Here is a 17,183-nt window from a genome sequence, read left to right as displayed (position 1 = left end):
TGATTATTAAATATATAAATTGTGTGATATATTATATTTTTTAACTTATATATTAGGTGTCTGCTACTAGGTTTGTAAGGGTATAGGAAGGGAAGTTCAGTGATAAATAATTCATTACTTAACAATTAATTCATCATCATCATCATCATGTGACTTTATTCGGTCATTTGTCGAAAAACCATCAAAGTATACAAGAATAAAACATTGGTCTATTTACAGTTTAAAAAGTATTTAAACGTTACATTTTCAAGTACAAATGACAATCCCAAGTCTAAGTTAGAAAAACATAAATATGGTCAACCTAATCGTACATAAAAATGCAAAAGCGGCTGCCAGTGCATATGAGATACAAAACCATATTTACAAGACTTAATATTTAAAATACATAAGGAAAGTTAAATGTAACATCACAGCTGTGATAAAGGCTTTTGGCGAATTATCCAGAAGGAGAATAGGAAACGACTAAGAGCAAAGCCTATTGGCCCTGAGGTGTCTGTTTTTATCATTCTAAACGCAGTCTGGTACCTCCTTGCAACAAAGTTGAGGCATATTGGTCTTATCCACCTTCTACGTATCTGCCGATACTTGTAACAAAAGAACAGAACATGTTCTTCAGTTTCATTAACTTCGGTGGCAGGCAGGAAAAGAATCTAAAACTAGGCCAACCGCCTCTTTCCATGGGAAATATCAGGAGCAAATTGCTGTTTCTGAACCTAATATACAAACTTTTGGCGGGGGGGCGAGATCAAATCAAGGAAGGTTTCAAATAGAGAACATTATTTTATATTTAGGAAGTTTAGATGTTAACTGACCACTAGTTTGATTATTGATGTAATGCTCCCCCACTACCTTCCAATACATAGCTTTAAAGTTCAGAGTATCACGTCTAGTGGCCCTATCTGGATGCTCTCTTCTACGGTTATTAGTTGTGCACGGCTCTACTATTTTAGAAATTTGACAGTGGGTTCCCCACCCTTCAGTTTTAATAACAGAGAATTATGATCACTGTCTGTCCTTAGTTTGATGGTCATATCTTCCACTGGCGATCATATTCCAACATCAACAAGAGCATATTCTATGACGCTTGCATAAGCACCCCTCTTAAAGGTGGCCTGTTTCCTAAGTCAGATGGAGTTCTCCAGTTGCAAGCCCTCAGACTCCTACCTGGAGTTAGGAAGGCAATCTGTAAAGAGACATTTGAAAAACACTGGCCGTATTTACCAACAACCAGATTGGGGATGCCCCATATCTCATCCTCCTCCTCAAGTGAAGCACTTAGTAAGTGGGGGGGTTCGTAAGCGGCATTAAAGTCCCCCGCTACCATAATTTTAGAGTTTAATTGATAGCCTCCCACCAGTTTGTCTAACAGTGAAAGTACAGAACATTCGCTACTAAAAGGTTCTGACCTGGCATAAACACAAAACAAGGTCAGGACTAAACAAACCGAGAAAGCAAGCTGAATCCCCATAAGGTCAAGCGAATTTATTGATATTTGCTTGTACTTACAGGCTAGGGTATTTTTAACTAATATTAGCAGTCCACCACTTGCCATACCTGTCGTTTTTGGGGAATAGCATCCACACAATATGTGGTATAACCATTTATGTGCACCTTATCTACGGCCCAGGTCTCTTGGAAAACGTATATATCAGTGTTCCCTATGGCAGTAAACCATTCAGGATCTTAAAGCTTAGAATGAATCCCCGCCAGGTTCCAGGAAATTAGTGTCACCCCCATGAGTGTCTGCACTACTCGGTAGAGCATTATCAGTGTTTTGAACGAGCGAACATTGAGGCGAGTGGCGTTGCAACAGGGGAAAAAGCGGTGTATCAATTGCATTATTGGTTATCCCCTCAGTAACTACAATCGGCAGATTCCCAGCTACCAATTTGGTAGGAAGGTTGGCACCCTGGAGCCCAAAAATGTTTACATTATCGGGGCTCAATGGATCTACAGGAAGTCCATTGGTATGTATATCCAAAGTGTGCCTTAGCTCTATATATGGACTGTCAGTTATAGGTTTCTCAATAAGTCCCCATGCATTCTCCCTGTTGGGAGCCCTAGAATCAAGGGTACCCATAACTTCGGAACGAACATTAAGTTGTGATACAGATGGTAACTGTGCGGCACGGTGATGTTTAAAGAAATATCCAAGGGGTAAGATGCTGATCCCCGTTTGTGCCATAGACCAGTTACCTGCCCTTTCTAATATTGCATGGACTAAGTCAGGTGACCCAAAGGAGACTACTATACAGTCGCCTTCCCGAGATCTATTTGAGTTCTCAACCCAACTAACCCGTCTCACCATTTTAAATTCTGAAAAAAGCAGGTTTCCTAACCGTGTCCTCTTATTTAACTCATATAATGATTTATTTTTCTAATTGGTCCAGTATTTTAACATTCTCGGGGGCAATTTGGTGACATTGGTTAGCACTATAGTGTACGGTGTTGCTTCTGGAGGTAGGTGAAGTGTATTGGTATCTAACAGTGCTCTCCCTGGTTTATTATATCCCTTATTCCTTAGGGGCTGTGCTTCCTCACCACATACATGTTTGTGCATATTAGGGAGAGATGTTTTTTGAGTATTTAACAGCTGTTCTTTGATGGTACTTTGGGTGTGTGCTGGATCAGTAGCCGCCGCCATAGTTACCCCCATGAAATTGTTAGCTTGGCTGTTGTATTGTGCAATGAAGGGAGTCATTACTGGACATGCACCAGGGTTGATGGACTTATCATTTGGACAACAGTTATGCCCTGTAGACTGGGCAGTTATAAAGCTGCCTAAGCTAGCTTGGGTTTGCTGAAGAGAAAGAGTGCTCTTGTGGCTTAGCTGCTTCTGCTGGTCTAAAGAAACAGCACTTGCGAGCTTTTCAAGTTTGTCAATGCCCGCTTCCAATCTAGATAACTTTTGCATCAGCGGATTCAATAAAGCTGATACAATGTCACCTAATTTGGTCCAGAACCCATTGCAGTCATTAAACTGTGCAGTAGGTTCGGATGATGGGGGAGACTCCCTGACTCGGCCCTTTGAAGGAAAGCATCAGAGTCCCTACCACTCCTTGGCCCATTAACGATTTCCATTTGGCAAATTGCTTCTGCGCCATGTCCCCAGGGAAGATTTTTGACACAACAATAGTACAGATACCCCCGTACCACAGTTCTAAATTCATTGGGTCTCAAATCCTGTGCCTGTTTTTCGGGATGAGGGTCCATGCAAGATGGTTAAGCCCTGCCAGAATCAAAATCCAAATTGCATGGCCCAGCCCAGCCTCCTGCGGCCTCTGACGGGCTCAAATGGACCCGCCCTTGGTACGGGCTTCGTCCGCTCTACGTTCCGCGCCACGGGTGAAGAGGCAGCGCTTTATGCACTATGACAATGCCCCCCTCCCTCACTCTTAGCAGCTATGGCAGAGGTGTGGCACTCTGGGTGTTGAGGTCCTCTCCCAGGGTGTTGACGTCGAGATGGAAAGGAGGATGCAGCGACCCTTATCCCACCAGGGATTCCTCAGCGATCGGCACATGCTCACTCCAAGCAGTCCGGCAACAACAGGTACGGCAGCCCAATTTAGACAAACACCCTCAATCACAGGTCCGGGGAGTATCAGACCTCTGTTTTAAGTGGGGCCATTTCAGCTGAGTCCCAGTGTTTCACCCATCCACAGCACTGCGAAGTCTCAGCGCACAAGGAAAGCAAATAAGGTAAATTCAAACCTGGATCATGAAGTCCCCAGGTCCTTGAAGACAGCCTTCAGTTTTGCAGGTAGCCCTCACCCGTATAGAAGAGCCCGGCCCGCAGAGCAGGCGTCTCCTACAAGCCGCAGGTGATGAGCCGTCAGCAAGCGGACCCCCGGAAACTCAATCCCAGCGGACCAGCAGGTGCCTGAGAGCCCACCACACTGCTATCTGGCACAACTCCAGCCCCGTATGGCATCAGATGCAGCGGGGTGGCGCGACCTCCGCAGTGGTCTGCCACGGGACCACGCAGCACAGGCTGGAGTCCAGGCGCAGACGTCATGTGTTTCCGCGTCCACTCACCGGCCGGCATGCGCCCCCTTTAGCAACTAAACAATCGTTCGGCGAAGGCAGGGGCACCACTCTGGTCCACCCGCGCAGCAGTCCCAGGAGGATGTTCAGCCCCACAGTCTCCAGACGCCGGATCCAGCCGCATACGCCGCAGCGGGAAGGTTGGGAAAATGGCCGGCGGATGCACCAATTGGATTGTCACGGTCAAGGATTTTTGCTTCTAATTTAGGGGCTTAATAATTATTAATTAATTATTTAATTTAATAATAATTTTGTAAATTATATATTAGGGGCGGTCTGCTGGGTTTGAAGGGGTATAGGGTGAGAAGTTAATTAAGTAGTAATTACGGATTAACTATTAATGTATTATCAGTTATTGAATTGATTATTAAATATATAAATTGCATAAAAAGTTATATTCTTTAACTTATATATTAAGTGTGTGCTGCTAGGTTTGTAAGGGTATAAGGAGGGAAGTTCAGTGATAATTAATCCATTACTTAACAATTAATTCATTACTTGATTGATTATTGAATATAGAAATTATGTATTCATTATATGGATCTTTTTCTCAAAATGTCTTTATTACGTTTTATGAGGCATACATTGGTACAAAGACAGTGGTGTAATAGATGGGGAGCTTAATACACATCAAGATTGCTAGTAAAACACACATTTTCAACAAGGTATTGGTCTCTCAGTTATGATCAAGCAAACTAGATGTATCATCACTTGTCAATTGTGCACCAAATCCGAAATTTCTGCTATTATATTTGTTGTTATACATTAGCTACGCTGTGTTGGGTTGGAAGGGGCATAGGTTGTGAAGTTAATTATGTTATAATTAATTAATAATGTATTATTCATTATTGAATTGATTATTAATGATGTGAATTGTGTCATAATACTATTTTTGAAGTTATTAATCAGTGCCAGTTCTGGGTTTGTAGGGGTATAGAATGGGAAGGTTATTAATAATTAATTATGAATGTAATAATTACTATTTAATTGATGATTAATTAATTGTGTTATATTTATTTATGTTAGTTATATTTTAATTGTGGGCTGCTAGGTTTGTGTTGAATATAGAGTACTAAGTTAATTAAGTAATAAATAAATGTCTTTTTCATTGATAATTAAGGATTACATTGTTTAATATGTCAATTCTTTATTTGTTTTTTATTTTTACTTGCATTTTTGGGGGTAATTTATGAAATTCATGTTAAGAGTTTTGTATTTGTTATAAATGAATAGGGTTATGTTACAAATGCATTATTATGTATGAAGTGAAGCACCTTCCCTACTGTTGCACAGACTGGAGTCGGAATAGTAAATGTGACCCTTTTAAAGTCCAACACTTTCCCTACTGTTGCACAGACTGGAGAGGGAATAGTAAATTTTACCCGTGCAAAGTCCAATGCTTTCCCTACTGTTGCACAGACTGGAGTGGAAACAGTAAATGAAACCCCGCCGAAGTCCAACGCTTCCCTACAGTTGCACCGACTGGAGTGGGTATACTAAATTTAACCCCTCTGAAGTCCAAGGCTTTCCCTCCTGTTGTACAGACTGGAGTGGGAATAGTAAATGTAACCTCTCTGAAATAGAACGCTTTCTCTACTGTTGCACAAACTGAAGTTATTGTAGTAAATCTTACCCCTCTGAAGTCCAACACGTTCCTACTGTTGCACAGAGTGGAGTGGAAATAGCAAATGCTAACCCTTCGCTGTGCAATGCTTTCTCTACTGTTGCACAGACTGGAGTGGGAATAGCAAATATTACACCTCCAAAGTCCAACGCTTTCCCTACTGTTGCATGCACAGACTGTAGTGGGAATAGTAAATGTTAAACCTCCAAAGTCCAATGCTTTCTCTACAGTTGCACAGACTGGCATGGGAATAGTAAATTTTATTTCTCAGAAGTTCAAAAATGTCCTTCATGTTGCACAGAATGGAGTCGGAATTACCTCTCCGAGGGAGAATGGTAAATGTAACCCCTTCGAGTCCAACGTTTTCCCTACTGTTGCACAGACTGTAGTGGGTTTAGTAAATTTAACCCCTCTGAAGTCCAATGCTTTCCATACTGGTATACAGACTGGAGTGTACAGACTGGAGTAGTAATAGTAAATGTTACCCTTCCGGAGTCCAATGCCTAATGTTGCACAGACTGGAGAGGGAATACAAAATGTAACCCCTTTCAATTCCAATGTTTTCCCTATTGTTGTACAGACTGTAGTGGGAATAGTAAATTTAACTCCTCTGGAGTCCAATGCTTTTTCTACTGTTGCACAAAGTAGAGTGGGAATAGTAAATCTCACCCATCTGAAGTCCAACGCTTTCCCTTCTGTTGCACAGACTTTAGTGGGAATAGTAAATGTTACCCTTCCAAAGTTCAACGCTTTCCCTGCTAATGCACAGACTGTAGGTGGATTTGTAAATGTTAGCACTCTGAAGTCCAGCGCTTTCTCTACTGTTGCACAGATTAGAGTGTGAATAGGAAATTGAATCCCTCCCAAGTTTAAAGTTTTCCCTACTGCTGCACAGACTAGAGTCAGAATAGTAAATGTTACACCTCTGAAGTCCAGCGCTTTCCCTACTGCTGCACAGACTCGATGGGGAATAGTAAATTCAACCCCTTTGAAGTCCTATGCTTTCCCTAATGCTGCACAGACTAGAGCCAGAATAGAAAATGTTACACCTCCGAAGTCCAGCGCTTTCCCTACTGCTGCACAGACTCGATGGGGAATAGTAAATTCAACCCCTCTGAAGTGCTATGCTTTCCCTACTGTTGCACAGACTGGAGTGGGAATAGAAAATGTAACACCTCTGAAGTCTAACATTTTCCCTACTGTTGGACAGACCATGGTGGGAATAGTAAATGTTACCTTTCTGAAGTCCAATGCTTTCCCTACTGGTGTACAGACTGGAGTGGGAATAGTAAATTTAACTCATGCAGAATGCAACACTTTCTCTACTGCTGCACAGACTGGAATGAGAATGGTAATGTAACCCCTCCTGAGTTCATCGCTTTTTTTACTGTTGCAAAAACTGGAATGAGAATATAGTAAATCTCACCCTTCCTAACGCTTTACCTACTGTTGCACAGACAGGAGTGGTAATAGTACATTTTACCCCACCCGAGTCCAACAGTGAGGAATCTAGGGCTTAGCTATGATGATAAATTGACTTGCAAAGATCAGGTCAATGGCCAGGTATCAGCAGTTTTTTCATTCTAAAGATGATTAAAAAGATTTGACGCTTCATTCTGTCTGCCCTCCAGAACACAGTCATGTCTGCTCTAGCCCTGCCCACAATGGATTATGGAAATGCATTATTCCTAAATATCCAAAACGATTCTTGCAGAGACAGCAGGTGCTGCAAAATGCATCCGCACAACTGCTCCTGAACATCTCCAAGTACCAATATGTGTCCCAGGGACTGATCAAACTATACTGGCTCCCAGTCGACAAGAGGATTACATTCAAATCATTATTCATAGGCCTTAAATCGCTACATAATATTGGCCCAGACAATCTGAGAGATCACTTTACTCGGTACTCTCCATCAAGAAATCTAAGATCATCTGCTGCTAAGCTCCTGGTGTTGCCCAGAACTAAATGAGGTCACCGGGGTGGAAGAAGTCTTATTGTAGGAACAGCTAAACCTTGGAATATGTTCCCTTTAACCCTAAAAGACAGTCCCAATCTTTGATCCTTTAGAAAATCTTTAAAAACCCGACTCTTTAACAAATAGTACCAGCAACGTTCAGCATCTTGTATCATCCTATTATTAGAAGCAGCACCAAGATGCCTATGGGCATTCGAACGCTATACAAAAAATTCAAATCAAATTAAAAAAAAGGTAGCAACCCTTATTTAAACCTCCAAATCAGGTGCTCTATTGGATCCCTGCCCCCCTCAAATTCTTCACCCTGTTTTCAAAACTATTTCAGCTCACCTAACACCACTTTTAAACTGGTTGTTTTCCAGTTATGTGGAAAAAGGTGTTCATCTTACCACTTCTAAAGTAAACTTCACTTGATCCCTTTGAGGTAAAAAGTGACAGGCCAATGTCTCACATCCCTCTTCCTGCCAAGATTCTCGAAAAAGGCTTGAACCAAAAGATCGTGACTTTTCATGAAACCACCAATCTGCTTGATCCATCACAACATGAGTTCAGTCCTAACCATTGCAGAGTCCGCTCTAATGGCGACCACAGAAGATATCAGAGCTATTGTAGATGGAGGTGGCAAAGCAGCCTTGTCTTACTTGATCTCTCAGCCACCTTCGATGAATACGCCTCTTATTTCTGCTGCCAATCAACCTGCATGTTGTTACAACGAAAACGTTGTAACAACGCATACCATTAACCTGCAAGTTGTAACAACAACTTGCGCAGGGGGGCGCAGTATGTTGGAATAGTATAATTTACTATTCCAACTCCAGTCTGTGCGGACAGTGGGGAAGGTGTTGGATTTTAAATCCAACACCGTCTCCCCCCTCCGCAAGTCGTTGTTATGACTTGCGGGGTAATGGTATGCGTTGTTAAAACGTGGTCATTGTAACGACCGAGTTGTAACAACATGCGGGGTGATGGTTTCGGGGTTAGGGTTGTTTACCGCTTTCAACACCGTTTAGCATTCTATTTTAGTCAACTGTCTTGACCACATCGGCATTGATTTTAAAATTTCTGTCAAACAGGGAGCAAGTGGTTGCTCTGGGTGATTTTACCTCTGTCCCTTTTTACCTTCCATATGGGGTTCCCGAGGGCTCCTCTTTAAGCCCTATCCTTTTTTAATGTTTATGTCACGCCGATGATCAAACTTATTCAATCATACGGGTTCAATGTTTTTTCCTACATTGACAGCACACAAACGGCCACACGCTTGATCCAGTCTTCTCGTCCAGCAAGCACATCACCTTCAGCCACTCCACAGGACTTCACTGGACCGACCACAGCTGCGTACACGTCAGCTTCAAAAGAACCACGACCCACCACCACCCGTAACAGATTCCCCACAGGAACTGGAGCAAGATCACCGCCGAACAGCTCACCACCTCCCTCAGTCAGAACCCACCCGCCAGCACAACGGACCCCACCGAAGCAGTACGCAACCTCACGAAGTGGCTGACCGACTGCGCCGACGACCTCGCGCCATTAAAGAGCCCTACCAGCAGACCCAGAAGCAAGAAAGCCTCCTGGTTCACCGACGAACTCAAGGACTCCAAGAAAAACTGCAGCACCCTCGAGAAAGCCTGGCTCCTCGACCAGACCACAGACAACATGACCGCCCTCAAACACGCCACCCGCAAACACCACCAGCTTATCCGCACTACCAAGAAGAAATCACTGAAGGAACGACTGGACAACAAAGCCCACGACAGCAGGAACTCTTCAGCATCGTCAAGGAGTTCTCGAACCCCAGCACCGGCAACAACGACATCACCCCCTCACAAGACCTCTGCGACTCCCTCGCCTCATTCTTCCACCGCAAGATCGCCGACATCCACAGTAGCTTCGGCGCACCTTCAATGCACCCAACCACCGAACCAACGACCTCCACCACCACCCTCCGCTCCTGGACCACGGTGACCACCGAAGACACAGCCCGCACGATGAACACCATCCACTCCGGATCTCCGACTGACCCCTGCCCCCACCACGTCTTCAACAAGGCCAACTCCATCATCGCACCCCAACTACGGGACATCATCAACACCTCCTTCAACACCGCCACCTTCCCTGAGAGCTGGAAGCACGCTGAGCTCAGCGCCCTACTGAAGAAACCAACAGCGGACCCCACCGACCTCAAGAACTTTCGGCCCATCTCGCTCCTCCCCTTCCCTGCCAAAGTCATCGAGAAGACCGTCAACAGACAGCTGGCAGCCTTCCTCAAGACGAACGGATCCCTCGACCCATCGCAGTCTGGCTTTCGAGCCAACCACAGCACCGAGACCGCCCTCATCGCAGCCACCGATGACATCAGAACCCTGCTCGACAACGGGGAAACAGCCGCCCTCATCCTTCTGAACCTCTCCACCGCATTCGACACCGCCTGCCACTGCACCCTAGTTCAACGCCTCAGCAACATCGGTATGCAAGAGAAGGCACTGGAGTGGATCATCTCATTCCTCACCGGAAGAACTCAGAGAGTCCGCCTCCCCCCGTTTCGATCCGAAGCCACCGAAGTTATCTGCGGCGTCCCGCAAGGATTATCACTCAGCCCCACCCTCTTCAACATCTACATGAAACCTCTTGCAGCCATCGCACGCCAGCACAACCTCAACATCATCTCCTACGCCGACGACACCCAACTGATCCTCTCCCCCACCAGAGACCCCGCCACCGCCAGAACGAACCTACACGAAGGGATGAAAGACGTCATCGAATGGATGAAGAACAGCCGCCTGAAACTGAACTCAGACAAGATGGAAGTCCTCGTGCTGGGACCATCGCCCTCCACCTGGGACGACTCCTGGTGGCCCCCCGCCCTGGGCGCCACCCCCAAGCCAACAGACCACGCACGCAACCTGGGCTTCATCCTGGACTCCTCCCTCTCGATGACCAAACAAGTCAACGCCGTCTCCTCATCATGCTTCAACACCCTATGCATGCTCCGCAAGATCTTCCGATGGATCCCGACCGAAACCAGGAAGACGGTCACCCAAGCTCTCGTCACCAGCCGACTGGATTACGGAAACGCCCTCTACGCCGGAACCACAGCCAAGCTACAGAAAAGACTCCAATGCATCCAGAACGCCTCCGCCCGACTCATCCTGAACATCCCCCGATGCAGCCACATCTCCGGCCACCTGAAGGACCTGCACTGGCTCCCCGTCAGCAAGAGGATCACGTTCAGGCTCCTCACCCACGCACACGAATCTCTCCACGACCTGGGCCCCAAGTACCTCAACGACCGCCTGACCTTCTACACGCCCACCCGCCAGCTACGATCAACAAGCCTCGCCCTCGCCGCCGTACCACGCATCCGAAGAGCCACCGCCGGTGGCAGATCCTTCTCCTACCTGGCGGCCAAGACATGGAACTCTCTCCCCATCCATCTTCGGCTGACCCAGGACCATCTCGCCTTCAGGAGACAACTCAAGACCTGGCTGTTCGAGCAATAGCAGTCCCCTTCCCCCAAGCGCCTTGAGACGCTCCCGGGTGAGTAGCGCGCTATACAAGTGTTATGATTGATTAATTGATACTTATGACTGTCTCTTCTGAAATGGAGAAAGTGGCCAAGCAATTCAATATCTGTATGAGTAGAATCGCTGACTAGATGCTAAAGAATAATTTAAAACTAAACTCAGAAAAAACAGATGGTACTCTTTGGCAATGACACCTCCAAAAAGGACAGAGAATATTGTAGCATCAAACCATGAAGGTTTATTAAAAGTGAATGGTTTTCAGAAGTCAAAAATTAGGGTAGCAGAAATTTATAATCAGATGTGTATGCTTTAATGAATATGTAAATCATTTAAAACAAATCTTATAAAGAAGAGGATAAACCAGCATAGGGTAATCCAGTGGCGGCTCACAGAGGGAGTGCTTTGGGCGGTGGGCGGTGCGGTGGAGGGGCAGGGTGGAGGTGGTAGTGGAGTCTGACATACGACGGCCAGGAGTAAAGTAATTAATTAAATAAATAAAACTATTTATCTTGCGCTCGCTGCATCACTGATTTGGGGCAAGTCTGCAGTTCCACCACCTCTGTCCACGTCCTCTAAAAGTGCCCACAGTAAGTATACTATAATGTCTTTTATGCTGTTGGGGCCATTAGCGAGGAAATCACAACTCTGGACGAATAATTGGTCTTGCAAACCTTGGGCCACATTCTGAATACTCTTGTGGGGCCCATTCCTAAGAATGCCTCACTTTTATAATTAAATGGTCGGTCCACGGTAGCATCTCAGGTAGGATCCGTTAAGGATAAGAAAGATATTTCTGTCATGGCAGTGGTCCACCAGGTGAACAGTGACCCTCTCGAGGTTTCATCTGACTACCAGCCTTTGGCCAGGAAAAAGGAAAATGAGAAGAGGCTACACTGAGGATTTCGGCCACTAACTCCAACCAGCCTTCAGTTTGCTTCAGGAAAGGTGATTAAGAACTGTAAGACCAACTTGTTGGATGACTTAATAACTTGTAAAACAAATTTGAATTGTTGGCTAAAAACACGTTTGCTGACATCCTTCGGATGCTGGAGGAAATTGAAAGGTTAATATCGAATTTTTCCGAGAGGTCCACGACGTATTTCACCTGCACAGATGATTGTAGTGGGAGAGCAGCACATGATTGCCCCATAGAATCGGGGGGGGGGAGGTTGTCAGGGCACCTAGTCCCCTCTATGCAGGAGCCTAGAAATGGCTGTTCTGTTAATGGTGCTATGGATCTCTCCCCTGATGCACCTCCATATGTTGAGGTTTTCGGGAATGTCCAGCCAAGTAAAGCAGGAGAAAGGGAAACGTTTTTGATGGTAACTAATTAGATAGTACACTTGCTTAACAGCTGCCTGGGAGGCCCATACCTTGCACAACACATTATAATGGTCGGATGTGTGGGCTGCATTGGAAGGATCACAAGCAGTTCATAGAGGATGTGTGGTGGTTAATTCTGATCAGCTTGGGATCGCAGGTGACTTATTGTTCAGGTTTTCAGAAGTTCATGGGTTTCCTACGGTCATTCAGGTTCTACTGTTGTTTTGTTGCTGCTGTTGTTTTTTTTTTTTATACAAAACATGTCACCTATTTCAGTTCCAACTTTTGCATGTCTCCCCGACTTGTTTGAGAAACACTTCCACAACTGTACCTAACTTCCCAATTTCTAATGGCACGAGGCCTTAAGCCGTATGGAAAATTATGGTTGACTCCTGGCCTGTGGAACAGGACCGTTTTCTCCCTCCTTTGTAATCAGGGGTTTGTCCACTGTTGAAGCTACCAATTTAGCCATAGTCTACAAGGCAATTGTTCTGCACTAGTGACTTCGGACCATAACAGTGGTTTGACACTTTATCATGGAATATTGCTGGACTAGGCAGTACAAATGTACATGTGTTTGTATTTATATAGCACCTTCTACCCAGAGGTCTCGTAGCGCTGTAGTCATACCGCTGTGGAACCCTTCCTGGCTTTCCTGTGAGATGTCCACTCCTGGGCACCCCCAAGGTGAAGACAGGCATCCAAGCGCTGCTGGGGCCGTTGTGGAGATTAAGCAAGCTATTGCCCAGAGTCACAGAGTGGGACCCATTTTTTAAAAAAACATTTTTTTTTTAAAGACCTTTATTGTACAAAATGCGTCTTACACAGCTTACAACCCCTCGGGGCCAGCCGAGTGGATCAATAACCATTTAAAATATTGTCAGGTGAACACAGCCGTATGGCCGACAACCCTGAGGTTCGGCGGCGTAAAGTTTTTGCAGCACTTACATTCAGTAAATCACATATCTCAATAAGTAAACAGGCCTGTAGGGTTTTGTCTGTTTGTAGAGCAACGGTGGTGTTTCGTCATCGTCGCCATTTGGATAACAGCCCGCTCCCATGAGTGAATATTATGGGTGAGTGTGTCAATAAGTTTCTTTTCCCATGGGGATGCGGGGCATTGAAGTTGAAGAGTAGGTCTCTGTAATACCACAAGAGCGTTAATGGACGAGCGTCTATGCAGCTTACTATGCCTAGGATGAGAGGCTTGTGTTGGCGGCAGCGTTCGGCAGGAACCGCCATGGTCATGGCTGTCACTTTTAGTGGTTCTGTGTATTTGGCGTCTCTCAGTAGCGGTGGTTCGAGCGAGATAGCCGGTATTGGGAAACACAACCCGGATCCATCTGCCTGTCCTCAAGTAGTGCACGCGGTAGTCATTCCCCTCTGGCCGTGTTCTTATGTTGCTGTGTTTTATTGGCGCTGGGAAAGATGGGGCCTGACATGTCGGCCAGAATATGGTGTCTAAAGTTATTTGTGCAATGCGTACAATGTCTTTGTTAACAAAATTGAGAGAGCCTGGTCAGGGAACAGAACCAGCGCATCAATAAGCATCTAAACCATAACATGGGGGGTATGTACAAAAAAGGGACAAAATGTGGGTGGGTGTATCTATGCGGGCCCCGGCTTGTATTACACTGCCAGAGGGGGGGGGGGTGAAGGGATGGGGGGAGCAGTGGGCGCAAGCGCACTCCGCGGTGTCCCTTGTGTATGTGTGGAGGTCGGATACGGATCTCTTCAAGTGATCCCTGTTCCAGGCATTTCTGTTGAAAGGATTGAAGGAGGTCATCCCAGTGTTGTGCAATGGGGAATTTCCTAAGCCCTGCCGTCTCTTCCCGCCGTGAGACTGTGCTTTCCGCTCGTGCCCAGTTGGTGAGGGACATGTACCAGTGCCGTATATGTGGGGGTGTGTTGGCCTTCCACCGCTTGGTGAGCAGTCGTTTGGCCGTGATCAGCTCGAGGTCCCAGAACCGGGCCGGCACCTTGTTCAGCTTTGTGCGTTTGTATAGTCCTAGGATGCAGGCTTCCCATATTTTCGGCACATTTTCGTTGGTGCAGTGTGTAAGCAGCGCTGTTACCTCATCCCAATATTGCTGGATGTTGGGGCACAGCCAAAGCATGTGCAAGAGGTCTGCACCCACCAGGGAGCAGCGTCTGCAGGCTGTATCTGTGACTGAAAAGTATCTGTTTATCTTGTCAGGTGTGAGATAGGCACGGTGTAATATGTAGAGTTGTATGACTTTGAATCGGGGGTTGCGCGGGATGTTAACCGGCCCAGTCAGCACCATCGCCCACTCCGTCCAATCTCTCCCTCTGTCTCCCGCCCACTTCTCTCTCAACTGCGAGGTAGAGGGTTGTGTATGAATCAGGAGGGCCTGCGCTAGCCAATGCACTATGTGGGAACCATTGCCCATAACATGGAGGTACTGCATGAAGTAGTGTGTCGGTAGCTCCTCGGACATGTCACCCCAGGCGGCAGTCAGCGTGCGGATGAAGGACGCGTGCAATAGGAATTGTCCATTCGGGAGGGTCGTATCTTCCGCGAGGTTCGCAAAAGGGAGAAGAGCACCGTCAGTGTATAGGTCTCCTAGCGTTTCCACGCCCGCATTGGACCAGCTCTCCAGCATTGCGTCCGTCAGTACTCCCGTTGCCATGGGGGTGCCCAGCAGAGGGAGTATCAGGGCATACGGTATCGTCGCTCGGGTGAGTCGTAGGCATAGCAGAAAACACCTGTGCGCCACTGCTAGGTACAGCTGTGGGGGACGAGGAGCCCGGGTCAGCGGATGAAACAGGGTGCACACTTGTATCTGAGACCAGGTGGTGACGTCCGTGGCGGCGTCCCCTAGGTCTTTACCGCTTAGCCATCCCGACACCCACTGCATCTGCGCCGCTAGATAATACAGCTCCATGTTGGGAACCGCTAGACCCCCCCGAGTCAGTGGGCATGTACAACTTTGTCAACGCCACACACGGTCGACCCGTGTTCCAGATTAAGCCTCGGAGTAGGACCTCGAGGTCCCGGAATACTCTGTTGGGGACATAGGATGGGATATTGGCAAGTAATACAAGAGTCTCGGTAGGACTATCATTTTTGCCAGTGTTACTCAGCTGGGCACATTCAGGGGCAAAGTCCTCCAAAATCCAATTTGTACCTGAATGGATGCGAGCGCTCGCATCAGGTTCCCCTCCAAGATATCCGTAGGGTTACGGTAAATGTGGATTCCTAGGTACCTGAACGTCGTGGGATACCATTGTAGCCTTTCGCCACCGATGTATAAGTCGCTCTCGGGTATGTCCGGATCAAAGGAATAGGCTCCAGACTTAGCCCAGTTGACTCTCAAGCCCGACATCTCCCCAAATGTGCGGAAAATGTCGGCGAGGGATTCCGGGACATTAGTCAAGTCTCTGACATAGAGGAGGAGATCATCCGCGTACAACGATATCACGTGGAGGCCATCCGCCATCGGTATTCCCCACTCCGCACCTCGGGTCCGGAGGATCGTGGCTAGGGGTTCCATGGCCAAGGAAAACAGATGGGGTGACAGGGGGCAGCCCTGCCTGGTGCCTCTCTGTACGAGGATAGCATCGAAAAGCAACGTACCAGTGCGGACACGAACTGTGGGTCTACGGTACAATAAGCCAACCATGGTCTCGTAGCTATCCCCCAATTCAAGTTTGTCCATGACCGCCCGTAGGTATGGCCATTCCACCGAGTCAAATGCTTTCTCTAGGTCCAACACTAGGCACCCGGCGCGTGGCCAGTGGTGTGTTGCGTACTCCTGTATACGGAATAGGCGGCGGATGTTATAGGAGGTGTGACACGTTGGTACGAATCCGTTTTGATCATGATGTACCAGGGTTGGGACCAGGGGGGGCCAGTCTCCGGGCCAGGGTGGAAGCAAGGATTTTATAATCAGTATTGAGGAGGGCCAGGGGACGGTAAGAGCCCAATTGCTTGCCATCTCTGCCGGGCTTGAGTAAGGAAATGAGGTTAGCCTCATTGAGCGTGGGGGGGAGGAAGGAGTCTCCCGCAGCTGCAGCATACATCTTTAACAGCTGGGGGATGAGTATGTCCGAGCCAGCCTTATGAAATTCGGCGGGTAAGCCGTCTGGGCCAGGGGATTTGCCGTTTGACAGGTTGAAGATGGCTTCACGGAGTTCCTCAGGAGCAAGTGGTGCTCCGAGGTCGTCCTGTTGCGTAGCCGTCAAATTAGGCAGCTGTAGGGGTGAGAGATATTCAGCTATGTCAGGTTGTGGGTCGCAGAGCCGGGAGCGATATAAATCTGCGTAGTGAGTTATGAACGCTTCATGTATTTGGCGTTGTGTGTAGAGTAACCCCCTTCCTTCTACTTGTATCGCCGATATTGGGGTCATGCGGTCTTCCCGTGCAATAGCCAGGCTAACAGTTTGCCAGGTCTGTCGCCCTGGCGATGCGTGCGGGCAGAGTGTGCAGCGAAGTTGAGACTACGCAAACGTTCTAGGAGGCGTTCATGTTCTGTTTTTGCTTCCGTCAGGGGGTCGCTTGCGCCTCCCACCGCGTCCCGTTCGTGGTCCAGCAGTTCAGTTTCTAAGAGCGTCAGGTCACCCTCCAGTTGTCTTCGCATGTGGCCCTGTGTGCCCAAGCAGTGTCCCCGGATTATCACCTTGAATGCGTCCCATTCGATCTGGGGGGAGGACGCCGTATCAGCATTGT

Source organism: Lissotriton vulgaris, chromosome 4_1 (assembly GCF_964263255.1).
Source record: "Lissotriton vulgaris chromosome 4_1, aLisVul1.2, whole genome shotgun sequence".
Taxonomy (NCBI): Eukaryota; Metazoa; Chordata; class Amphibia; order Caudata; family Salamandridae; genus Lissotriton; species Lissotriton vulgaris.
Note: the sequence above shows the minus strand (reverse complement) of the source record.